Genomic DNA, 11,169 nt, shown 5'->3' with positions numbered 1-11,169 from the left:
AGGGAGAAAACCGGGACGACAACACAGGGAAGGCCAAACGGGAAAATAACCCCAAACAAAAACCCCAACCCACAACAGTTTCTTTTTATTGGGAAAACATTAATGCATCCTATGCTCACAAATGGACTGCAATCTCTACATTAACCTAACAACTGTTTTTCTTAATCAATAACATTTGCGTACATTGCGTTTTTGTCACCAAATAATATGTAACACACAGATTCATTAAAGGTAGTTAACAGCATTTGGTTTGGCATTAAAAGCAAAAGGAATCGTCTCTAAATTTCATCCAAATGTGTTGCCACAGTAATCTGATGGGGCACGGTTTTGTTCTACAAAATAAACACACAGCCTCAAAAACGGACATTTTACCTCATGTGACGTGACCTATTTACTTAGTATTTCAGTTTCATGGTCAAGAACCCAGATACGAACTGTGTAATCTATAAAATAAAATGTGTACAGTATGTAAAAAAACTAGGGCTGGGCTAGTTAACGCGTTATTATCGCGTTAACTCATTAATTAATTAACCCCGACAATTTTTTTATCGCGCGTTAACGCAGTTTTTATTATTTCTTTATTATTGCATTAGTTTGTTGCTCACAGGCTTTGTAAATACTGCAAAGTTGAATTTTCTTATCAACGGAGTAGGCCTACTTCCAGTCTGAAATATCACCTGGACAGTTGATACCAGCAAATCATTCAACGACACACACAGTGGCGCGAGGCTTCGGCAGGCTACGTTAGATGCAGCGTGGGGGGGGGGGGGGGGGGGGGGGGGGGGGGGGTAGAGATAAACAAAGGCAAGAGACGCTAACAAATGCCATAGCGACGTGGATAGCTACAGACTCCAGGTCCTAGGGTTGTGGAGGAAATTGGTCTGAGAATCACAACGACGACTGCAGGTATGAGATTCCCTCAACACGCACCATCACAACAATACACGAGTTGTTTGAAAAGGAGAGGACTGCAAAAGCGACCAAGCTCCAACACGTGTGCGCTGCTGCTCTTACTGGCGACTACTGGACTCACTGGGTAATCATAATTATCTCGGAGTTACAGTGCATTATACTGATGAAAAGTGGGCGCTGCATTCCCATGCTCTGACTGACATTATTCTGAAACATGCGCGGGACACTGTATTGAAGTTGCACAGCAGTGGAATGTGTCAAATAAAGTCCCCGCAGATAGTAGGCTACGAAAAGATACAAAATCTGATCGCTGCTGCGAGCCTCCTGCCTTCTGATCATGTCCCCTGCTTTGCGCACGGTCTCCAGCGTTCTGTCACAGCGCGTTGGACAGTGTCCCTCACGTGTCTCTGCTTAACAGGGCATTGGACAGTGTCCTGCGAAGTGCAGAAAAGTTGTGGGGCTCTAAACCCAGTCCAGCAAGGCTTCAGAGTTAGAGTAACAACAGAAGAACGTGGACATAAGGAGGAACTCGCATATGCAACACGTTCCAACCAGATGGAATTCATCTCAAGATAAATACATTATGTTTAAGTTGAGATGTACACTAAATATTTTATTTAACTGCTACTTTATAAACAAAATGCTGGTAAGTCTTTGCAGAACAAATGTTACGGCACTTTTGTTCATATGGCAGAACATTTAAAAACAAATTGCACTATATACACTACTTTTAAATTCATTATTTCATTTTGCTATTAATCGCGATTGATCGGGGAAATTATGCGATTAATCGCGACAAAATTTTTTAATCGCTGACCAGCTCTAAAAAAAACTAAACAAAAATAACCACATAACCAGTAAAGCCAATGCCATTGGAACAACTGCACCTTGCTCCTATCTGTCAGCTGGGAGGCCTCCTCCAAACCAATAGTTGTTTTGTTGTGGCACAGCTGTTTGTTAAGGTAGAGGATGGTAGTGTTGCCTCAAAAGAGAGACAAATAGGAAAAGTGGCTGAGTGGATGAGTAGGGAGAGAGAGAGAGAGCGAGGTGATCTGTCTTTTCATCTCAACCATAGTAATACTTAAAATCACACACACACACACACACATCACATCAAATCACACAACTCAATAAAAGTGTCTCTTGGCTGTAAGCCGTGCTTTGTCACTTCCAAACACTTCCATAATTCATGGGCTGCTGACAGCAGAATTGAACTGAGGACAAAGATGTCTGCCCTGTAGGCTACACACACACACACACACACACACACACACACACACACACACACACACACACACACACACACACACACACAAAAGGTGGTCGTAGATTTTCATGAGCTACAAATACAGAGAAGCAGAGAATGTTAGTGGAGACCTTTGGAGAGGTGATGAAGCTCTGTGTGTGTGTTTGTGTGTGGTGATAATGACTAATCCCTTAGTTGCCCTTCCTTCTCTCTGTCACTTATTATTGCTTCTGTTTTTGTATCTTTGTCGTGCCCCTTAGCGTGACTAAATACAGTCCGTCCCCCCCCCACACACACACACACACACATAAACACACACACACACACACTCTGGCAGACATGCTCCATCCACAAGTTTGTCAATCCTGCTCCTGGCAACATGACATGACGTGCATGCGCAGTCGTGAATATTTTCTTTTCGGCCGCACACACTGTGACAGTGCGTCCTCTCGCCAATGCAGTTGCCAAGGAGGTCCAGCCAGCAGTTGAACCAGAGTCGGGAAACAGGATGCGCTTGTGCTTTCTGATGCCATTAGAATGACCGACAAGTTTTCCTTCTAGATGCGTGCCAGGAGGCAAGGGATCAGAGGGACCGGGGGAAAGGCGTATAAGATAGCTCTGGGCCAGGATTCTCTCATGAGGTGAACAGATCCCCTTTTCGCTTTCCTGAACCTGCTCCATAGCTTCTGAAATATAATGGGATGATATTCCACTTGTAAGGGGGCCATCCCCTCAACATTAGGTCTGCCGCCCAGTTCACGACCCCGGGGACAAAAGGTGACTGTGGGCCCATCACAGGAGTCTTCTGGCTATCTCTAACAGCTGAGCCAAGTGCATGCCCCCTTAACGGTTCATGTAAGCTGCTGCTGATGTTGTCAGTCTGCATAATGACATGTCTCCCCTCTACCTCTTGCGTGAAGTGCTGTAAGACTTTTAGCACCGAGGACCGATCCAAACAGTTTATGTGGGGGAGATGGGTAGCTTGCCATCTCCCACCCACTACCTTTCTCCCCAGCCTGTAAGGAATGCATTTGTGTACGCCATCACGTGTGACGTCACTCTGCCCAGGGGAATTTCAGCTGACAGGGTCTGGGGGCATCCCCAATGTGCCAGGTCTGACTATAGAGAAGGAGGGATGGTCAGAATTCGCCACTTGTGGCATATTGGATCTAGGTGCAGACTATGGAACGACCTATGAATCTTTCTCATGGGTAGGAGACCCAGGGGGAATACCACGTGACTCGCAGACATCATGCCCAGGAGGCACATCACAGACAGCGCTGACACTGTTGAGTGAGGCTTGATGCGTGACAGCAGAGAGCTCAGTGTGTGCAGCCTTGCCACAGACAGTCTGGTTCTCATGATGGTTGAATCTATGTCCACACCCTGATAAACTGTTGTCTGTGTGGGAACCAGTGAGATCTTTTGCCACTTGATGACAAAGCCCAGCGTTTGGAGGTGCTGCACTGTTTCCAAAGTGTGAAGCGCAGCCTTCTCAGAAGGACGCTGATGCCTTTTTTGAAGCTGAAGCGCCGTCTCCGTCTTGGAGAATGTCCGAGGGGCTAAAGAATAACCGAAAGGCAGCCGGTTGTACTGAAAATGGGACCCTGAAATTGAAGTGTGTAGTCCTTTGTGATCAGTTTTGACATCCAGTAGTCCATGTGTGTCAAGCCTTATCATGCAACACTGTGCTCTGAGAGCTGGCGTGTGCATGTCTGTGTGCTGCTGATCAACACGGCTAGCATGGAACGCAGAGCCCATTCCGGCACTGCAGGAGACAAGTGATTGCATCGCACAGCCCAAGGTAGGGCTTTGTCATAAAGGCAGTGGCCGGTTTGACACTTGGGTGAGGGGAAACTGCTCTTTAGATAAAGTGGAGAGGCCCTTAAAAGGGCTGTTGTGTTTCTAGTTCTCAACCTTTCACACTCCCCTTTATGGCTACTCTTGCTGGTGCTTGTGAGGCGGCTCCGGTGGTGGGTTGGACCAGGTGGGGACCGCCTGCATGGTCTTCCAGCCCCGTGGAGCCTGTAAGTTTGATGGGGTGGGTTGCCGCTGCAAAAAGGAGGGTGGGACGGAGGAGCAGGGAATGGGGCTTAAGGCGGTGCAACCGCATCAGAAGCCACAGGGGGCCTTCTCTGGGAACAACAGTGTTGTGGCTGGGGCGCCAGTCTCCAGGAGCCGAGCCACCCCAACTTCTCTGCTTTCTCGACTGCTTGGGTCATGTGGGTCTTGGCGAATTTGAAAGCGCGGCCCAAATAACCCATTGGGGGCTATGGGTCCATCCAAGAGTTCGCAGCTGACCTCAGCTGGGCCATGTGAAGCCCCATGTTCTGCTGTGCCACGGTTGCCACGCCATGATCCTTGACAGCGCCACAGTGGAAGCCATTGTGAGGGTCAGAACGGCAGTCATGGCTTTGCCGATCTCTGTTGCCAGCTCCTGAGGAAGTGCCCCCGGAGTAGTGGCCATGGCGGAGATGGCAGACGCCAACAGAGCGATGTTATTCTCTGCTGCAATCCTCTGCAAACTGGTGCAAGCGGTTGGTGTACTGAGCACAGAGTTGGAACCGGGGCGATGGAGGCGTGGGCTTACAATGGCTGAAAAGGTGGCTTTCATGAGCAGGACCGATGGGAAGCCCATCTCCGTGACACAATGAACCCTGGTAAAAGGTGCAAAGTGGGAAAAAGGAGCCTTCAGTTTCCGGTGGCTCCTGGACTTAAACATCCCTGCTCAAGAGTCCAAGAGCAGAGGCTGGTTGTTCAGCTGGCATCGCGATGCCTCTCAGGTCCACTGCTTTCTTTATAATGCCACTGCTTTATAATGTCCGGCTTTGCGGTGGGGAGGGGAGCTGCTTGATGCAGAGGAGAATGCCGCGAGGCGGAGCCTCTGACTGCCCAGTGTACAGGGAGAGTCACAGTGGCAAAGTGTCATCATGCGTCCCGAGCTCCAGTCCTCCACGCAGGGAGGAGGGAGAGCAAGCGAGAGAACTGTTTTTGGCGGGAATTGACTCAGCGGACTCCTGCTTGCCAAAGATGTCCTCTTCCTCCGGGAGTTGCAGGATGTCGCCGAGGTTCTGTCTATCTAGCTGCTGCCCCCGTCAACATGGAGCACAAAGAATGCATCCGCCTGGTGTTTATGCTCTTTAGATGGCAGGCAGGCGTAGAACTGGCAGGAGGCCTGGGGGGTGAGCGGCAGGCCAGCAAGAATGGGGCAAAGGCAGAACTCGCAGCACAGGCAGAAATCAGCGGAAAGGATGTAGGATGCACAGGCAAACACTAGTGATGGCCCAATAAAGCTTCATGAACAATTCTTTATTTCCTTAGCTCACTAGATGGCGCTCTCTGTTTAAAGAAAAAGGTTAAAGGAATGGGAATTCACTGTGTTTTCAACCAGTTGTTGAAGAGAGAGCCCCCATCTAGTGGGCTCAGAAAACAATAGAAAGTGAACACCACTGGAGAGGGAAGTCTTCATACTGCTTGATGTTGAAGAAAAACTGGGACCTCCTGTAATATACAATATCTGGGGACGTAGTTGAGGTCCTTGCTGCGTGCAAGGGTTGGAAAGAAAATCTTCACGACTGTGCATGTGCGAAGGGATTACCCTATAGCAGCGTTTAGAGGGCTAAGCCCATACAAAATAGAACTGCTTACACTGTGTAAAGAAGGCAGATGTGATTCAGCTGGGTTCAGTGGGTACCAAGAGATTATTAACTTTTGTGTTGTTCACTTTGTCTTTATTTCCTTTTAGTAATTGGTTGCTTCATCAGCAGCTCAAATACCAAAGGAGTGTAACTGTGACACAGAGTGGATATAGTGTGTTTTTCCTCTTTTTTCTTTCTCATTATTTTTCTTGAGGGGGATTCATTTTCATAATTTTCTACAGTTTGCACAAGAAGTGCACAAACAAATTATTTCCATGCAGATGAGCATGACATTAACGTTGCATGCATTACTGCCATACAGTGTGTGTACCTTGCTATGTATTTTTTTGTTTTAGGCACATTAGGCCTGTACGAGCCCGAGTAACTCCTTCCCTGGCAGCCATTATCAGCCCAGTTCCAGCAGCCTTACTGGATACACTGCTCTCTAGAAGAGCTCAGCTCATTTCATAATTTGTTCTGGTTTACCTGGATTAGTCCAGCGTGGATAACTGATCATTTCTAGCATTTTGCACTGTTAAACAGAATCATTTCCACTTGATAATTGTCACATGTGATTGCTTTGCCCCTTTGGTTGTTACCTGTAAATGTTACCCACATTAATAGATGAACTCAGGTCTGTGACACAATGGCAAAAAAGCATGATACCATTCTGTTTAACTCTGCACAGTGTTTCAAGTACATCACATGCATGGGTCAAATACTGAGCCGTAATGGTTAAATGGATTCAGTTGCCATAGGTGATTACTCACAGAAGCATCTGGCCTTTTTAAAGAGCACAGTTTGTTTAAGCCAACCACAGTCGGGCAGATTAACATATTTCCCATGATTGTTTTTATTAGTGTGTAAATGCCAAGGCAGTCCTCGCCCCTGAGGGAATCACACCAGGCGAAGCACACACTGCTTGTTTGACGGGCAGAAAGGTGGGGGGAAGCTAAGTAATATTTATAAGGCATAGGCAGGGACGTCACTAGGATAGAAAGACAGAGGGGGCTCAGCCACAAGGTCGTGCAAAACATTCACTTGCAAAATCAAACTTACAAACTCTGATGTCAGCTTTTAGATACATCAAAGCTGCATGGGGGGATTTACTTAGGCCAGAAAAACACACTACTCCAGTCAGGCATGATATGCTGAACTGGCTTGTTGCAATATGGTTGACAAGGATCCTATTTAAAGTATGTCTGAATTTAATAGCCTGATGGCGAGTTGAATAGAAATTCTAGTACGTATATGTGTACTGTATGTATGCTCTTGTGTAGCCTAGTCTAAATTTTGACATCATCTATAAATACTTGTTCCATTTAATACAGCAAATTAATGCAGAATGTTAAGTTGGTCAGAATATAGCATATATGATAAATATCATGAAATAATTCACTTTGCCTTGTTGCCTAGACCTGCAAGCCAACAAATGCATTTTATAAGAAGAACCCTGTAGACCACTACTGCCTCCCTTAGAATCCGCTGCCCTGCCAAACTTCTGCTTATCTCTCTCTCTCTCTCTCTCTCTCTCTTTCTCTCTCTCTCTGTCTCTCTCTCTCTGAATTGAATTGAATGATATACTGGTACAATAGCATTAAAAGTGACACTATGATATTTAGGGACTTATATTTTATTTAATAGAGATAGCAGGCTAAATAAATGGTAAATAATAGAGAGCTTCCGATACCTTACTAGAAGAGATACTTCATGTATTTCATCATTTATATCAACAGTCTATACACACCGGTCTGCAACATTCTGAAAGCTGCCAGTTGAAACCAATCATCTTCATATTTATATATGAAGATGATGTAATATTTACATATTATATATTTGGATCATTTTAACGATTGTGAGATACTTGCTACAGTTGCTTTTCAAGTGATAAATCGGTGAAAACAACTTTTTTTATCTCTGATTTACTGCTTTGTTTTGATGCTGCCTGGCGCTTTCTCTCGTCAGTAACTCTCTACATCGGTCATCCACATACCGTTACCGTGCAAGAGGCTGCTCGTCAGTCCGTCTATAAAACACTGTCATATCGACCAGTTGACAGTTTGTGAAATAAAAATGAAACAGACTGCAGTGCACAACAACACCAAAAGATGGTGAAGGTAGATTGATTCTACGTGAATGATAAAGAGTGCACTGTAAAACCAAACAAAAAAAACACCTTATTTTTCTTATAATTTGGGGGGGCTAACAAACATTTTGGGATAGCTTCAGCCCCCTAAATTAGGCCTAACGACGTCCATGAGCATAGGTATATCAGTAAACCTAACTCTACATGCAAAATCATGCACCTTCTCTTCTACATGCCATCTAAATACAGAGTGCCACTAATCTGTATTATACTGTCAAGTTAGAACATCCACAAAGGGAAATGACTCCCCTTCATTTAATTCCACGGATTATTAGCCACCTCCACTGTTGATTCAGTGCGTTGGCTTGAGCAGCAGGGATAGGTGTTAAGCTCGGCTCTGCTGCAGAACTCTTTCTCTGTCTTTTTCATACAGTTTTCACAGAGGCAAGGAATGGTTTAGCATTCTGCAAAATACAGAGCCATGAGCCAAGGAGAGATAGCAGAAAGCAAAATGTCTGACAATGACACAGCAGGGGGACTGACATTGAGGGCTTTTTTCCCATTCTGATGTAAGCCTAAATTAAACTCTGAATGTGGTTTTCACATAGCAGCCTGTTTGTCTCCCTTGACATTATAGCTACATTTGGATGTGAATTGCTTTCCCACATATTTGAACCCTACAGTAACATTATATTTTACAAATAACATTGGTCATAAAGATTAAATTTAGGGTCAAATGGATGCAAAAGTTATAGTCCTTAACCGGTTATTGAGGCTAATGTAACCAACCAAACACCACCAAAAGAAAAATGACCTTGCACTGCATATTTTTAAGTGTATAATAATTCTAGCTTGAAACTATACATTCCTTGAGCTAGCTTCAGTAGTTAGTGTTAAGTTGGGTTAATTGAAAATCTCCAGCTGATTTGGTTTAAAACAACAACTCTGTAACAGCATCCTAAATATGCAGTACAGAGTTGCTTAAGTTACTAAAATGACTCTGATATACTGTAGTAGCACCCAGGCTGACTCCCATGCAGGATACAGTGGATGTAACAGTCCTGAACGGGACATTTTCGATCTCTGTTTGGGGGACGAGTTACTGAACAGTCATTTTAGGGTTACAGGGGCACTTTTTAATGCTTACTGCAAAATGCAAATAACGTTGCTGTCATTGACACTAAGGTAATCTGAAGGGTTGATCATCACGGTGGACCACTAATGACAACAAATGGCAGCAGCACGCATTGATGCATACTGTGGTAGAGTGAGACGTGAGCGTGAGGCACGCACACACCAGCACAGTGTGTTCTCATCAAGATGCAGACAAAGGTCACAGGAAATTCTGTCTCCCTCACCCTATGTCTTTTCTCTGCTTTCACGTTCCCGCTCTTATCATCCATCCATCTATCTTCCTGTAGTTATCCAGAGCAGCATGCATAAAGCTGCATCCCCTCCCCCCGCCTCCAACACTAAAATGACCTTCACCAGCTCAACATGCCGGGAAAATGGAAACACAGATGCAGAGTGGAATGTTAAGAAAAAGGATGATAACAAGGGAAGGGAGGTGACGGAGCAAATAAAGAAACAAAGAAGGCAAAGATGATGGAGGTGTATTGAAGAGGAGGAGATGCTGGGTAGATGGCAGGAGGATGATGAGAAAGAAGAGGCAGACAAATTACATGAGGGCGAGAGTGTGAGGGAACACAAAAACACGCAGGAGACGTGAGGAAAGAGATTCACTGAGCTGAAGAATGGAAAAAAGATGAATGAGATAACGTGTGGAATGATAGCTCACTTACAGACATAAATCCTCATTCTGCACATTTGCTTTCTGGCTTCAGTCAGATAGCATAAACCCAATTTAACCCCCATAAAGAATATTTAAGGAAAAACCTCTGTCCAATTGCCAGTGGATCGACCAGTGTTCCAGACGATGCAGTATATCGTGCTAACAACGGCAATTGGGTCTCTCTTGGAAGAGCACTGTCTCCTGTGGCTGGAATGACAAGAGGGAGACAAACTGTGTCCATGTGTGTTTGACTTTCTTTTTAACCTTGTTTAGCCCCGTTTCACTGCAATGGAGATCAACCCATACACATGTGCTGGAGAGAGAGAGATGGAGAAGAAAGTAAGAAGAGGGTTTCACAGTGCTGCAGGCATTACTGCCTGAACTCTGACTCTCTCTCTCTCTCTCTCTCTCACACTCTCTCTCTCTCTCTCTGTCTCTCTCTCTCTCTCTCTCTCTTTCTCTTTCCCTCTCTGACTCATCACAAAGTCATGAAATACTAAAGCTGAAGCTAAAGTAAGATTATTTTAAAAACTATCTCATACATTCTGGAAGAAACCTTGATTTTCAGCTCAAGCAAAAGACCGAACGAGATATGCAGTGTCTCTACCTTCTGTTTTAGAGTCTCTATCTCACTTTGTCTCTATCTCGCTTTTCCACTCCATGTATAATCATCATTAGCATTTTAAAAATCATATCTTTATGAGTCACGCATTGCAGGCACTCTGGTGAGTTTGTTATTACATGGTTATGAAACTGGGGCAACTCAGCCTACCCATGCAAGATCCAGTTCAGGGTTGTCAGAAGACATTTCGCATCTCACAAATTCACAAAACACACTGTCACAGTCGTGGAAAGGAATAAATGTAGCAGGATGTACGCAAGGACGTCAATGATTAGATAAAAAAATACTGATCTCTGTGGAAAAAATTGGGTCATTGCAGTAGAAGACGTTACCAGGATTCAGCTAAAAAATAAAGATGATGAGAACAAAACAGATGCAGAACATTTATTTGACATTTACGTTGACATGTCAAGAACTAACAGGTAGGAACTAAAACGATGAAATATGCAGAATCAGAAGAATAAATAATAAGATACAAATGCAAAATACGTTTAATGTAAAAGAGATGTATAAAATGAAAGAGAACAAACCTAATTTGGCTTTTTATATAAGTGATTATAAATTTAGGTCCAGTTCACTACAATTGTGATTATTTTTAAACAGAAAAAAATTTTGTTGTCAAATTACCGGCACCATTCCCCATATGGATAAATCTGTATAATTGTATATAATTTACACATATATTTGTTGTAGTTTTTTCACTGTTATAGTTTCAGTTTGTGGAATTTTAAGTTTTTTTTTTTTTTTTTTACTTGAATACAACTAATGAAAAAATAATTATTCAACTCCTAACCAACCCCTCAGTTCTGTCATTGTATCCTGTGATGCAATCCCTATAATTCAACTGATCAGTACCTCTTAGGTAAATAATTT

This window comes from Etheostoma cragini, chromosome 11, assembly GCF_013103735.1.
Source record: "Etheostoma cragini isolate CJK2018 chromosome 11, CSU_Ecrag_1.0, whole genome shotgun sequence".
NCBI lineage: Eukaryota > Metazoa > Chordata > Actinopteri > Perciformes > Percidae > Etheostoma > Etheostoma cragini.
Note: the sequence above shows the minus strand (reverse complement) of the source record.